The sequence below is a fragment of the Schistocerca serialis genome, chromosome 7 (genome assembly GCF_023864345.2).
Source record: "Schistocerca serialis cubense isolate TAMUIC-IGC-003099 chromosome 7, iqSchSeri2.2, whole genome shotgun sequence".
Lineage (NCBI taxonomy): Eukaryota > Metazoa > Arthropoda > Insecta > Orthoptera > Acrididae > Schistocerca > Schistocerca serialis.
Window position 1 is genome coordinate 526,652,089 of NC_064644.1, and position 16,503 is coordinate 526,668,591.

Consider the following 16,503-nt stretch of genomic DNA (forward strand, 5'->3'; position numbering starts at 1 on the left):
TTGGGAAAATGTGGTTCATCTGTAAAGAAGACGGCATATAGGAAGCTAGGGCGACCTGTTCTTGAGTGCTGCTCGAGTGTTTGGGATCCGTACCAGGTGGAATGAAAGGAAGACATCGAAGCAGACTGCTACATCTGTTACCGGTAGATTCGAACAACATGCAAGTGTTACGGAGATGCTTCGGCAACTCAAATGGGAATCCCTGGAAGCAAGGCGAAGTTCTTTTCGGGAATGACTGTTGAGAAAATTTAAAGAACCGGCATTTGAAGCGGGCTGCAGAACCATTATACTGTCGCCAACATGTATTTCGTGTAAGGACCACGAAGATAAGATACGAAAAACTCGGGCTCATACAGAGACATGTAGACAGTCGTTTTTCCCTCAATCCATTTTCTAATGGAACAGCAAATTAAATGTCTAGTAGTAGTACAGGGCACCCTCTACCACGCACCATACGGTGGCTCGCGGAGTTTGTGGGTACAAACACATTGCTTAACATCTGATTGATTGTACAATGGCGTATTCTACGCCGAGACGAGTTCGCCGCTGTAGCTGGAGCTAGCTATGAAATTAAGAGACTTAATAGGAAATAGTTGTGTTAAGTAACTGTTTAATTCCGACATCGGATTGCAGTCCGTGCTACTCAGTAACCAGATGTCTTTGTTGTCGTTTCATTACTCTCGCTAAAAAAGGGGTGAGAGGCGGAATGCAGCGGTAGGAATCACCGGCTCTTTAGACAACAGAAAGGCTAGCATTGTGTCAACTATAGCATAACAGACAGAACGAGTGCATTAAGTACCAGAAGGCCTCTATCGTCTCTCTCCCTAGGATAATTCCGATGGAAAGGTCTAGTCGTGCAAGACTACAGAGGAGAAGGAACCAAACTCCCCTGCTGTGGTAATTATATTGAAACTAAGTGGCTTGGAGTCTTTGCGAGCTTCTCCACCTTCCCCTTTCACCTTTGTAATTTTCTGCTGCCACATCACACTAAACGCAACGCCTCTGAGAAAGATAATGCTTTTGAAACGAAGTCACCCCCCATTTTCCAAGGTATTGCCACGATTCCTTGATTGGCTTCAGAACGAGCGAGGGGCACTTCGCGAAGTAGCCCCCTGCTATGAGCCCATTTTGCTTCTCCACTTAATTACTCTCGAAGTATCGTAGCTACATTTAAAGTTTGCGCGAAAGTTCAGCAGTTGCCCGAGGCTGCTCGCAGTAAATCGACCCCTGGCGCTTTAGAAGGCGGTGCAGTACGAGTATTTACTCTACACTGGCGGACGGTCGTTGAGACAGAACGGCTCTTGACCAGGTTTACCAAAGATCGTCGAGCGTACCAGAATACGCCTAGGGTGATTGAATTAGGCAAAACATTTACATCGCAGCGGAACCTGTGGACAAGTTTTTGACATCCTGCATTAGTTTGGCCTAATCAGTCGTTTACCGTGTTAACACTCGTTTATAAGACAGTCTCGCATCAGACGTAATGTCTGCACTGCAGTCCGTGCTATTCAGTAACCAGATGTCTTTTCTTTGTTGTCGTTCCTTTACTCTCGCTCAAAAGCGGTGAGAGACGGAATGCAGCGGTAGGAATCACCGGCTATTTAGACAAGTGATTTTAAAAATAAACAAACAGTAGCGGTAGCTATAAAAATAGGTCAAGTACAAGATTTCGGATTGATAAATAACTAAAAATCATTGTGGTTTCGCGGTTAATGACACAATTTACTTGATGAATTTCTCCCAAATACATTCTAAGACAGAAAAAAACGACGCACCACCAAGGAATTGTCCAAATGGGACAGAAATCGGTGGGTGTGATGTACAGACGAACGGATGATTACAACTTCGGAATAAAAATTGGATGATTCATACAAGAGAAAGAGCTTCACAAATTCAGCAAGTCAATAACGCGTTGGTCCATCTCTGGCCCTTATCCAAGCATTTGTTCGGCAAGGTATTGACTGACATAGTTGCTGAATGTCGTTCTGAGGGATATGGTGCCAGATTCTACCAAACTGGTGCGATAGATGGTTCAAATCTCGAGCTCGTTGGAGGGCGCTGCCCGTAATGCTCCAAATGTTCATAACTTGGGAGAGTTCTGGCGACCTTGCTGGCCTGGGCAGGATTTGGCAAGCACGAAGAAAAGCAGCAGAAACTCTCGCTGCGCGCGGGCATTCACTATCTTGTTGAAATGTAAACCCACGATGGCTTGCCATTGAAGAACAACACAACAGGGCGTAGAATATCGTCGATGTACTGTGCTGTAACCAAAGGGGCCAGAGGACAAACACGTTGTTCACATTCTCAATTTGTGAAGCGCTTTCTCTTGAATAAATCGTCCATGTTTTCCGAAACTTAAATCGTTTGTTTGACTCTGCAGGTACATCACATCTACCGATTTCGTCCCATTCGAATAATTCCTTCGTGGGGCATCTTTTTTTTATTATTATTTAGAGCGTAGGCTGTGGTTGTTTGCGAAATGTGAAGACGATTGTGGTTGCTGATGTTTGCTGTGGGGAATCTGCCGCAGGGCATTTGGAAACGACGGCGAAGGAGGAGGTTCTGCAATACGGACCAGTGGCCAGGTTCGGAGGCATAGACATGATGTAAAGGACTCAGTGCAAGTGCAGATGGAGATGGCATTGCCTGCTGACTACGAAACACAGGCTTTGTTACAGAAAGAAGAGCGGAAGATTCTGACTTAAAGTACTGGTGACGACGAGGTCACTACAGAGGCAGTGTTATTGGATTTGATCCATTATAAATGGTTTGTGAAAGATTACGACTGTGAAAACAACAGATACGTCATAAATAACTTTTCTGCTACCAGTCACAATTTTCTTTTATTTATATTTTACACGTCGCGTTTAGGGAAACGATTCTAATTTTCAAGAGCGTTTTTATCTGTGTGTTAAGCCATTTTTACGTAATGTCCCTGATAGGTGAGGTTCTGCACTGTTTTGTTGATTTTACTGCTGTGTAAAAAACACGTCCAATTTTTTGTTGATCTTGTATCCTTCTACAGTCACTGAACTTCGACAGCATCCCATACACCACGACATCATCAGCAAACAGCCGCAGATTGCTGTCCACCCTCTCCGCCATATCATCTACGTACATAGAAAATAATAGCGGTCCTATCACACCTCTTTGCGGCATCCCTGAAGATAACATTGTCTCTGACGAACACTTGCCGTTGAGGGCAATATACTGCGGTCTATTAATTAAGAAGTCACTCACAAATCTACATCTACATCCATAGTCCGCAAGCCACCTGACGGTGTGTGGCGGAGGGTACCTTGAGTACCACTATCGGTCCTCCCTTCTATTCCAGTCTCGTATTGTTCGTGGAAAGAAGGATTGTCGGTAGGCCTCTGTGTGGGCTCTAATCTCTCTGGTTTTATCCTCATGGTATCTTCGCGAGATATACGTAGGAGGGAGCAATATACTGCTTGACTCCTCGGTGAAGGTATGTTCTCGAAACTTCAACTCAGCGTATCTCCTGCAGAGTCTTCCACTGGAGTTTACCTATCATCTCCGTAAGTCTTCGCGATTACTAAATGATCCTGTAACGAAGCGCGCTGCTCTCCGTTGGATCCTCTCTATCTCTTCTATCAACCCTATCTGGTGCGGATCCCACATTGGTGAGCAGTATTCAAGCAGTGGGCGAACAAGTGTACTGTAACCTACTTCCTTTGTTTTCGGATTGCATTGCCTTAGGAGTCTTTCAATAAATCTCAGTCTGGCATCTGCTTTTCCGACGATCAACTTTATATGATCATTCCATTTTAAATCACTCCTAATGCCTACTCTCAGATAATTTATGGAATTAACTGCTTCCAGTTGCTGACTTGCTATATTGTAGCTAAATGATAAGGGATCTTTGTTTCTATGTATTCTATGTATATGGGAACCTATTTCATATGGTCGTATCTTCCGCAGTGGGACACCATGTCAAATGCTATCTGGAAATCTGCCTATTGTCCTTCACTCACAGGTCACAGTACATCATGTGAGGAAAGGGCAAGCTGAATTTGGCACAAGAGATGCTTTCTAAACCCGTGCTGATTCGAGGACTTAAGCTTCCTAGTCTCAAGAAAATTTATTGTATTCGAAATTGGAATATGTTCAACGAATATACAGCAAACCGATGTTAGGGATGTTCGTCAGTGAGCTGCCGACTGATTGTCACCATCCTGGACAAGTGACTGCGGTTTCTGAGTGCGCTATGGTTTTCAGCGACACGGAAGAAAATTTCTAGGTTGATGCCAAATGATAGCAGCCGAGAGTTACCGGTTTCCCAATAATATCAGGCACAACGTGGTCACTTTTATTATTATTATTATTATTTACTATACAGGGTGTTTCACGTTCTCCGGTGTTGCGAAGCAAACAACTCGACAATAGAAAGGCTGCGATCACCGCACGGCGGTGCGGCCCGTTGCTCGGCCTTTACAGCGTGTATCCGACAGTTTTCAACCAAGAATCAAGTGTACTAATTAGGAGCGATCTCGAAAAGAAGCCCGAGAAATTCGTTTGCTATTTAGCAAATCAGACTGAGGTGTCAGTAGCATCTCTTCCCAGAGCTGTGGGTAGATTCAAACTAAAACCTTACAAAGTAGCGGTAGCGTATGACTCACCAGTTCAGGTACCGCTGGTCCGCGCCAGAACAGCAACTGGCTGGCGCATAAAAGAGTCACCGAGCTTTAAATACTCTTTTCCTCTCATGATGGTTCAAATGGCGGTGAGCACTATGGGACTTAACATCTGAGGTCATCAGTCACCTAGACTTAGAACTACTTAAAACTAACCAACCTAAGGACATCACAGACATACATGCCCGAGGCAGGATTCGAACCTGCGATCGTAGCAGCAGCGCGGTTCCGGACTGAAGCGCCTAGAACCGCTCGGCCACGGCGGCCGGCTTTTTCTGATGAGCATGGCTGTATGTATCCAGGAACGGGAACGCACACAAGAATCCACTTTAGAGTTCTGAAAATGCTGATGAATTACATAAAGAGCCTCTACAATTACATGATGTGGAAAAACGAATGTGGTGTCAGATAAGTACAATACTCTGCAACTCTGCTCCTGATTGTGGTACAGTTCCAGTCGTACAAAAAACGTGGATACTGCCTGATTGAAAATGCGGACTGATCACAGGCTGTTCGAAACCAACAGCTACAGAGAAATTGTATTCACTTGCAGACGCAGTTCCGCCGGTGGCTGCTAATGTAGAAAGGCAAAAGGTCTGTCACGTCTCAGCCGATCCCCTTCAGGAACATCATCAGCCACCACCACCTAGTCTGAAGCTCGGGGAGAGTTCCTGTCAGTTTCCTGATCGACATCAATCAGACCCAAGAACAACCACAGCTGAACTATAGAAACAGAGGTAATGTGATCATCCAGAACGTGTCAGTGGAAGTGCGTGAACAGACTGCGCACAGGCGCTGCATGTTCCAAGGACAGCCTTAATAACGGAGACTATCCGTGCGAATGTGCCGAGGAACAAACTACTGGACAGCTCACGAAGAGCCATCTTTGTCCGGATTCCTGTACAGAGTTGGAACTGACGCTGGCTAAAAGCAATGCTATCAGTATAGTCAAATACTGGTCACAACTTGTACGAACATTGTAAGTAGTGTAAATGTTTGATACGGTCCGTTTATGTTCTGTGTAGTACTTTATATACTTCTGCTTTTAACTTCTTTCTTTATAAACTGTCACTTGATTAATTTGTCCACGTATGTCACTTCTGATACGACTAAAGAAAGAAAGAATTCCAACACGAGTCACTGGACCGCTATTTTTCCTTCTCTCTTAGAACGAATGACGGTGTGATATCAGAACTAATATTAGGCTACATAAACAAAATTATTGCGAAATCCAAAATAGGCAAATTCGCTTTATAAGCGGACTCCAGAAATAGAAATAATCGCAGGAATAGTGATGGGCGCTGGAAATGAAAAGGAGAGAGAGAGAGAGAGAGAGAGAGAGAGAGAGAGAGAGAGAGTGAGTACATGAACAACAAAACATCTCTGAGACAAGCTATCATCGTAGTTTAGCTTTACTAGTAAGTCTCGGGTGAGACTGCTTGGCGCACACTTTGCTAGAACGCAGCTGTCAGACTAACGCAGGTGAGGAAATAAATTAAGGTCAAGTAAACTAAAAAGATGGCCGCCATTGGCTGGAAGGGGCGGTGGGGAGGGGGAGAACGGGAAAACGACGCAGGCCGTAATTAAAGTGTTTTGTCTTCAAGCTGCGAGAGTTGGTTGCTTGCCAAACAGTCAGATAAGGCAGGGAGTGCAGCCAAGAAGAAGGAATTTGGCTGAATGGAACGAGAATCCTAGCATTTGTCTTACGCAGACTTCTGGTTAGTCTCCGATTATTTCCTTCACTTTCTGAAGTGTAATATTAGTCCTTGCTTATGTTTCTAGTGGTTTACTGAGAAATTTTAGTGCTTCACTACGGAATTATTATCTAATTTTGCGCTGCGAAGTTTTCGCATCTTCTCCCAGGAAAATGCACATGCTCAGTTGCCACTCCTATTTTTATGCCTGTATATCATTTTTAGTTACTCTCAAGCATTAAATTTTTACACACCTGCCGTTCGTAACCTCATTTTGACATTAGGTGACTTCTTCTGTGTGAACGCCTTGATAATCCTAAGAATATAAGTAGCAGCCTAACTATATCGTGTCGGACAATCTACAGGTTGACTCGAAAGTGCGTAAACATTTGGAAATGCACTAATTCACGGTATACTGTAGGTAGAGAGATAAAAATTGACACAGATGCCTGAAATGACATGGGGTTTTACCGAAACCAAAAACGAGTGCAGACAGCAACACGTCAGTGACGCCGCGTAAGAGTCGTGCTTAAAATGAGCTGCGGGGAGAAGAATTATATAATGAAATAATAAGCAACCAGTTACATATAAGAAATTTGATTTCTTTACCGGTTTTGGGCATTTAGTGCCCTTCTTCAGAAGGGTATGCTTATCGTATTATTTGCAGGTGTCAATAATAAAGTGCTTAGGGGACAATGCCATGGTCCTAAAAAATATATACAGGAACAGTAGTAACACAATACTGAGTCAATGGACTCTATTTACTTTATTATTGACAGTAGCAAATAATGAGACAGACATAACCATCTGACTGTTCAACTGTGTGTGAAATCTTATGGGACTTAACTGCTAAGGTCATCAGTCCCTAAGCTTACACACTACTTAACCTCAATTATCCTAAGGACAAACACACACACCCACGCCCGAGGGAGGACTCGAACCTCCGCCGGTACCAGCCGCACAGTCCATGACTGCAGCACCTGAGATCGCCCGGCTAATCCCGCGCGGCATAACCTTCTAAAGAAGGGCACTAATTGCCCGAAACCTGCCAAGGAATTAAATTTCTTGCATCTGGTTGCTTATTATTTCATTATATAATACTGCAGTTGCTGAGATGGATAAAATACTAAACGAGAGAGAACTGTCATGAAAGCTCGATTGCATAACAAGAAAGTGACGGTGTGTTATAGATTTACTACATTCATCGTGATGGAACCCTTTTTGTTCGACGACAAATGGGGTGCTGCTTTTCAAACTGTTAGCGTGACGGGTGCGAGAGGTACGCCTATATTTTACGGAATCGCATCCTCCCTAGCTCTGCTGATAAACACCTGCTGCAAGATACAGCATCTATGCCATATTGCTACACGTGTGAGAGATCTCTTGCGTGCATCGTTTGGTGACTATAGCGTGCTGCGTCGCAACGATTGTCATGCTTGGCCACCCAGCTCCCCAGAACTCAACCCGTGTGATTACTGGTTGTGTGGTTATCCGAAGTCGCAAGTCCACAGCGATCGTGCAACCTCATTTGGTATTCTAGAAAACAACGTCCGACGATAATTCCTCACCATACCTCCCGATGACATTAGGTATGTTGATGAATGACAGCCGACATGCTGAGCATTTGTTGTAGAGAACATCGTCTTTGCTAAAAATCCATTGTTCGGTCTATGCTAATTACTGTTTCAGCATCATACGAAGCCCGACCTGTTGCTCACTTTGTGCGATTTTTTGTTTCAATAAAACCCCACGTCATCTCAAGCGTGTGTGTCAACTTTTAATCCTCTACGGTTAAAGCGATAACCTGGTCCCAGTCGCTGATTGCCTTTCTAGCGGTTTCCAGGGAAAACAAAAATTTAATTTCACTATTACGTATAATTACTGAGAGAATTTGAAAATTTTAAATGCTGTCGTAATCTACCACGTAGAGGTATGCTCTTAAGCGCAAATTTGCCATGGTATATTGATCCAGTAATTGAGAAAAAAGCACTTACCTACTTCTATAAAACTGTACCGGCAATTTCAAGACTTTGCAAAAAATTTTCTCGGTAACACTCCATAGAAGATAATGACAGGAAAAAAAGGCTTATAACTTACTACATTTTCGCTGCTCTTGCAGCAAAAATCAGCATCACGCGTGACGTTTTAAATTATTTCTTCTTTACCACTAACTCTAATCGTAAGACATTTTGCACACAGTAGCCACATATATCGCTGAATACACCCGTAAAATTATAGCATTGTAGAAGATATATTTCAGGGTAAGAAATCTATAAAAATGTCGAAGCAGAAATCTCTGACAAGGAGGACTCCATATCTTTTTGAATGTGTTACAAAGAACATGATTCGTGTTCCCACACACACACACACACACACACACACACACACACACACACACTCACTGGTCATACCGGACTCGAGAGTCCATTACCACAGCAACGTATTTTCGCCATCTGTACCTGTCTAGGGCTATTGCCTTCCATTCACCTCCAATACCTAGGCTCCTCAAATCAGCCTTCACATTGTCCTCCCATCTACGCCTCGGTCTCCCCACAGGACGTTTTCCTTCTAGGTGCCCTACCAGTACTCTGCGCGCTGCCCTACCCTCATCCATTCGAGCTACGTGACCCGCCCATCGCAGCCTACGTGATTTGATAATACTGATTATGTCAGGGCTTGAATAAAGTTCGTGAACCTCTTTGTTACGCAGTTTTCGCCACTCTCCGCTCATGTCATTCCTTTTTGCTCCGAAAATTTTCCTCAAAATTTTTTTTTAAGCAGTCGAAACGGCTTTACATTTTGCACAGTGAGAGACCAAGTCTCACACCATACAGCATAACTGGTAGAATAATAGTTTTGTATATTCTAATCTTTAAATTCCTAGACAATATCCGTGATGAAAGTAATCTCTTCAGTGAGAAGCAGCAAGCATTTCCCGCCCGTAATATCTTCGGAGTCAATCTCATTTCTCGAAGTGATGTCCACGCCTAGATACATAAATGTGTTCACTTTTTCAAACTGCATGTCTGCAACTCTTAACGTTTCCTGATGTAGTGCTGTTGGCGTTCTAGTAGTAACCAGGTACTTAGTTTTGTCTTCACTTATCCTTAGACCTACATCTTCACAAGCCTTGATTAACGCATTCGCATTTGCTCTTACAGATTCTTTCCTATCGCTAATCATGTTCCACACGGTTACAAAAATCCAAATAGCTCCAGCATGGTAAAAGATAAATGCTCAGACCCTTGAAGATTTTTTTTAGATCGGTGTTTGATTCTTTAAAGAATCGTGGGTGGAGTTACTAGTCTGCCAGCGGTCAAAAGTGCGTCGCTCGTTAAGCCTGGTGTTGTGCAGTGTTCACAAGTTTACAAGGCTCAGAAAGTAGCTCGCGATACGTACTCGGCTCTGACGCTGTCTAACTCGCATAGGAGAAGCCCCTTTAACGGTAGGCCAGTGGCAATAACGTAACCGAGAGGTGTCCCGTGGGGACAACATTGCGCCTTTGGTGCCACAAAATCGACACGATGTGTTGAGATCCAACGTCCGCGTCGAGGACACTTACCTACCGCAGAAACCAGGTAAATTTGTGTGGCAGTGAACACGAGAGACGCAGTTATATTTACACTATTACAGTGGGCGAAGATAAGAGGGTTACCCACCGCATTTTTATTCTTGAATAAATTTTTATTGAACATAATGAGAATTACACATACGAAAGAATGGTGTTTTATCTACACACTGTGTTTTTCCACGTAATCTCCATCCCGCTCTATGGGCTTCCTCCAGCGCGAAACAAGGGCGTGTATGCCCTGTCGGTACCAACCCTTGTCCAGGTGGCGGATCCAGTGCTTCACTGGTGAATCACCTACCTCCTTGTCGTACTCGAAATGTCTTCCACGAATGGCATCCCAAAAAAGTGGAATGACAACATCAAATCCTTCAAAATACAAGGTACGACAGCCGTCGATGGTCTCCCCGACCGCTGCAAATCGTGGAGCTCCACCGAACCGCCTTCTGATGACCGCACCCTCCATGCCCATTAACGAACTGTACTTCTGTCGACAGCAAATGCTCCATACACTTTGCTCAAGCGTATGTGAATATTCCACACAGTTTCTTTCCCTGCAGTGAGAAATTCAACGACGGCACGTTGCTTGTACCGTACGCCACCTACAGACCTCATTTTGAAACTGCCCTGCAGCTACGCTATCTGTCAGAAGTGACGGAAACTTGACGTGCTCACTCAGGAGACTTCAGATAACACCTACGTGAGAAAAAAGAATGCGGTGCAATACTTTTCGGGCAACCCTCGTACATCAATCCAGTGTACAGTGGAGGACCGTAATCGTTTTACATTGTCAGTCAGATGACATTTGTCCTACTATCTAAATGATGTATTGTGTTGCATTCATCGAAGACGTTGGGACGACGATTCTCTTCGGGGAAGAGGTTAATCTTGGATCGTAACTGCAAAAAAGGCGTGTTGAAGAAATGCATTTTATGGCTGCCAGGCGTGTTGCGGGATGCAGTACTATGAGCAGCCCTGTCGTCCAAGGTTTCTAAGCTTCTCGTCCGCTCAGATAAAATTGCGAGTGCGAGGCACGACCGACAGCGAGATCTCGTGTTACCTGTTCCGCAAGCACTGGGACCGCTCGGACCAAGGCACCAAGCGCCACAGGCGGTATCCACGTCACCTACTCGGCACGCATAAGTTTTTGTGGCAGGACTTACTACACGCAGATTCTTTCCACATCCAGTACCGTACTCAGTGCATAAAACAACAACACGAAGCTGCTTCAAGACTAATGACGGTGGTTTTTTTCGACCGGTGAAATTAATAATACTACACTACTGGCCATTAAAATTGCTACACCACGAAGATGACGGGCTACAGACGCGAAATTTCACCGACAGGAAGAAGATGCTGTGATGTGCAAATGATTAGCTTTTCAGAGAATTCACACAAGGTTGGCGCCATTGGCGACACCTACAACGTGCTGACATAAGGAAAGTTTCCAACCGATTTCTCATACACAAACAGCAGTTGACCGGCGTTGTCTGGTGAAACGTTGTTGTGATGCTTCGTGTAAGGAGGAGAAATGCGTACCGTCACGTTTCCGACTTTGATAAAGGTCGAATTGTAGCCGATCGTGATTGCGGCATATCGTATCTCGACATTGCTGCTCGCGTTGGTCGAGATCCAATGACTGTACGCAGAATATGGAATCGGTGGGTTCAGGAGGGTAATACGGAACGCCGTGCTGGATCCCAACGGCCTTGTATCACTAGCAGTCGAGATGACAGGCCTATTATCCGCATGGCTGTAACGGATCGTGCAGCCACGTCTCCATCCCTGAGTCAACAGATGCATGGACTATCAACTCGGAGACCATGGCTGCGGTTACCCTTGATGCTGCATCACAGACAGGAGCGCCTGCGATGATGTACTCGACGACGAACCTGGGTGCACGAATGGCAAAAGTCACTTTTTCGGATGAATCCAGGTTCTGTTTACAGCATAATGATGGTCGCATCCGTGTTTGGCTACATCGCGGTGAACGCCCATTGGAAGTTTGTATTCGTCATCGCCATACTGGCGTATCACCCGGCGTGATGGTATGGGGTGTCATTGGTTACACGTCTCGGTCACCTCTTTTTCGCATTGACGGCACTTTCAACAGTGGACGTTACATTTCAGATGTGTTACGACCCGTGGCTCTAGCCTTCATTCGATCCCTTCGAAACCCTACATTTCAGCACTATAATGCACCACCGCGTATTGCAGGTCCTGTACTGGCCTTTCTGGATACAGAGAATGTTCGACTGCTGCCCCGGCCAGCACATTCTCCAGATCTCTCACCAATTGAAAACGTCTGGTCAATGGTGGCCGAGCAACTGGCTCGTCACAATACGCGAGTCACTACTCATGATGAACTGTGGCATCGTGTTGAAGCTGCGTGGGTAGCTGTATCGGTACACGCCATCCAAGCTCTGTGTGACTCACTGCCCAGGCGTATCAAGGTCGTCATTACGGCCAGAGGTGGTTGTTCTGGGTACTGATTTCTCAGGATCTATGCACCCAAATTGCATGAAAATGTAATCACATGTTAGTTACAGTACGAGGTGCATTCAAGTTCTAAGGCCTCCGATTTTTTTTCTAATTAACCACTCACCCGAAATCGATGAAACTGGCGTTACTTCTCGACGTAATCGCCCTCCAGACGTACACATATTTCACAACGCTGACACCATGATTCCATGGCAGCGGCGAAGGCTTCTTTAGGAGTCTGTTTTGACCACTGGAAAATCGCTGAGGCAATAGCAGCACGGCTGGTGAATTTGCGGCCACGGAGAGTGTCTTTCACTGTTGGAAAAAGCCAAAAGTCACTAGGAGCTAGGTTAGGTGAGTAGGGAGCATGAGGAATCACTTCAAAGTTGTTATCACGAAGAAACTGTTGCGTAACGTTAGCTCGATGTGCGGGTGCATTGTCTTCGTGAAACAGCACACGCGCAGCCCTTCCCGGACGTTTTTGTTCCAGTGCAGGAAGGAATTTGTTCTTCAAAACATTTTCGTAGGATGCACCTGCTACCGTAGTGCCCTTTGGAACGCAATGGGTAAGGATTACGCCCTCGCTGTCCCAGAACATGGACACCATCATTTTTTCAGCACTGGCGGTTACCCGAAATTTTTTTGGTAGCAGTGAATCTGTGTGCTTCCATTGAGCTGTCTGGCGCTTTGTTTCTGGATTGAAAAATGGCATCCACGTCTCATCCATTGTCACAACCGACGAAAAGAACGTCCCATTCAAGTTGTCGTTGTGCGTCAACATTGCTTGGCAACATTCCACATGGGCAGCCATGTGGTCTCCGTCAGCATTCGTGGCATCCATCTGGATGACACTTTTCGCATTTTCAGGTCGTCATGCAGGATTGTGTGCACAGAACCCACAGAAATGCCAACTCTGGAGGCAATCTGTTCAACAGTCATTCGGCGATCCCCCAAAACAATTCTCTCCACTTTCTCGATCATGTCGTCAGACCGGCTTGTGCGAGCCCGAGGTTGTTTCAGTTTGTTGTCACACGATGTTCTGCCTTCATTAAACTGTCGCACCCATGAACGCACTTTCGACACATCCATAACTCCATCATCACATGTCTCCTTCAATGTCTATGAATTTCAATTTGTTTCACACGCAAATTCAGAAAACGAATGATTGCGCGCTGTTCAAGTAAGGAAAACGTCGCCATTTTAAGTATTTAAAACAGTTCTCATTCTCGCCACTGGCGGTAAAATTCCATCTGCCGTACGGTGCTGCCATCTCTGGGACGTATTGACAATGAACGCGGCCTCATTTTAAAACAATGCACATGTTTCTATCTCTTTCCAGTCCGGAGAAAAAAAATCGGAGGCCTTAGAACTTGAATGCACCTCGTATAATATATTTGTCCAATGAATACCCATTTATCATCTGCCTTTCTTCTTGGTGTAGGAATTTTAATGGCCAGTAGTGTATATGGCAACATTGTACCAACAACGCCAGACGCTACAAGGGAGGGCTTGTGCATACTGATAAAATTCCAAAAGCGTACGTAAGTAGAGGAGTCAGGCAACATACGATGCCTGACAAAAAAGTTGACGCATCCTGGAGGGGAGGAGGAAACCAAATGGAACTTCACGGGTTCCGAGGGTATGTGATGCTATTTCAGTGATTACATAATCGAGTAAAATAACTTGTCAGTATGAGGCCGCTTCTCAGTGTGCTACCTCTGGCCTGGATGCTTGCAATAATTCGGTTGGGAATTGGGAAGAGTGTCATAAAGCGGTTGTATCATGTGCTGAGGTAACGCAGTGGGTCGGGTTTGTGACGTCCGAGCGGGTTTCACACGTTTTCTATTGGGGACAGATCAGGGGATCTTCCTGGCCTTGGGAGTGCCTCAGCACCACGCAGACAGTTCACAGAGACACGTTCCATGTATGTACGAGCACTGTCCTGTTGAAAAATTGCACTGCGATACTCTCGCATGAGAGGTAACACATGAAGACGCAGGATGTCTGTCACGTACCATTGTGGTGTCGAAATTCCCTCAATCACTACCAGCCGTGACCTAAAGTCATAACCGACGACTGCGCACAGCATCATGCCAGAAGAGACGCTTCTGTGCCTCTCCAAAACATCTTAAGAAAGAAACCTCTCTTCAGGTCGCCACACTATTCATCGACGATGGTCGCGGGGACAGCGCAGAACCGCGATACATCGCTGAACACGATGCGACGCCATTCCAGTTTCTACGTGGGACAATAATTTCCTAGTCTGGTTGCTGCTAGTCCACGATTAATGGTGCGGGGCGACACAGAATGCTGGAGGGAGTCCATTGCAAATTCTCGAATAACAGGCACATATGTGAAGGGGTGCGATATGCTTCATGCACAATACGATGACCGTCCTTCTTGATGGTCAGACGTTGTCGACCGGAAAGCGGACGACGGTTATGCCTACCCTCACCTTCCCACGCAGTCCATCACTGGGCCACTGTCACATCCGAATGCCCCACAAGTCTGGTTATTGTACCATTCGACCAGCGGGGCAAATCTACACCCGCAATGAGACCACTTTCAAACTCTGTCAGGGGGTATCACGTTGTCACTCATGAGTTCACAGCATCTCCGTGTTCTTCACGCTGTCACTCAACAACTGACAGCCCCTTGTACACTGGAGAGCCAAAGAAACTGGTGCACATGCTTAATATCGTGTAGGGCACCCGTGAGCACGCAGAAGTGCCGCAACGCGACGTGGCATGGACTCGACTAATGTCTGAAGTAGTGCTGGAAGGAACTGACATCATAGATCCTCCGGGGCTGTCCATAAAAAGAGTACGACGGAGTCCAGATCTCTTCTCTACAGCACGTTGCAATGCATCCCAGATATGCTCAATAATGTTCATCACTGGGGAGTCCGATGGCTAGCGGAAGTGTTTAAACTCAGAAGATTGTTCCTGCAGCCAATCTGTAGCAATTCTGGATGTTTAGGGTGTCGCATTGTCCTGCTGGAATTGCCCAAGTCCGCCGGAATGCACAATGGATACACGTGATCAGATAGGATGCTCACGTACGGGTCACCTGTCAGAGTCGCATCTAGACGTATCAGGGATCCCTTATCAGTCCAACTCCACACGCCTCACACCATTACATAGTCCCACCAGTTTGAACAATCGCCTGCTGACATGCAGAGTCCATGGATTCATGAGGCTGTCTGATAGATACAATTTTTAACGAGAGTCGTCCGACCAGGCAACATGTTTCCAGTTATCAACATTCCAAAATCAGTGTTGACTGGCCCAGGCAAGGCGTAAAACTTTGTGTCGCGCAGTCATCAAGGGTACACGAGTGGGTGCTCGGCTCCGAAAGCCCATATCGATCATATTTTATTGAATGGTTCGCACCTGACACTTGTTGATGGCCCAACATTGAAATCTGCAGCAAGGGTTGCAAATCACGTTGAACGATTCTCTTCTTTTCAGTCGTCGTTGCTCCCGTTCTTGCAGGATTTTTTTCCCGCCGCAGCGATGTCGGAGATTTGATGTTTTACTGGATTACTGATATTCACGGTACACTCGTGAAATGGTAGTACAGGAAAATCTCCTCTTCATCAGTACCTCAGAGCTGCAGTGTCCCATCACTCGTGCGCCGATTAAATCTTGATAACCTGCCGGTGTAGCAGATCTAACAACTGCGCTAGACACTTCTTGTCTTATATAGGCGTTGCCGACCGCAGCGCCATCTTCTCCTCTTCACATATCTCTGTATTTGAATACGTACGCCTATACCAGTTCCTCTGGAGCTTCAGTGTGTAGCCTATCAGCCCTGTTAACAACACTAAACACAAACAATAATACGTTCTGATGGCTGTTCTGTCAAAGCGAACTGCGACTCTTATTACTTATATACGCGCTGTTGGTGTTTACTTGTACGAAGTTACACTGAAATCCGACCGCGTCTTTTGGGTGCTCAACATTTTTTTCTGGCACTGTATTATTTTCTACGACGTCCACCTCGCAATATGACCATGATGTGAATTTTGGACGAACTCGAGCTGATACGGAGTCTTATGATGCGTTTAGACGGGGCATATTTTACGGCAATATTGCGTCTCACT

The 16,503-nt window shown here is 45.5% G+C and overlaps 1 protein-coding gene across 1 annotated transcript in view; it reads right to left on the reverse strand.

Annotated features, from left to right (window-relative positions):
* The window catches only part of LOC126413204 (zinc finger C3H1 domain-containing protein-like), a 525,925-nt gene that overhangs the window by 147,547 nt on the left and 361,875 nt on the right, over positions 1-16,503 (reverse strand). The window lies entirely within an intron of this gene.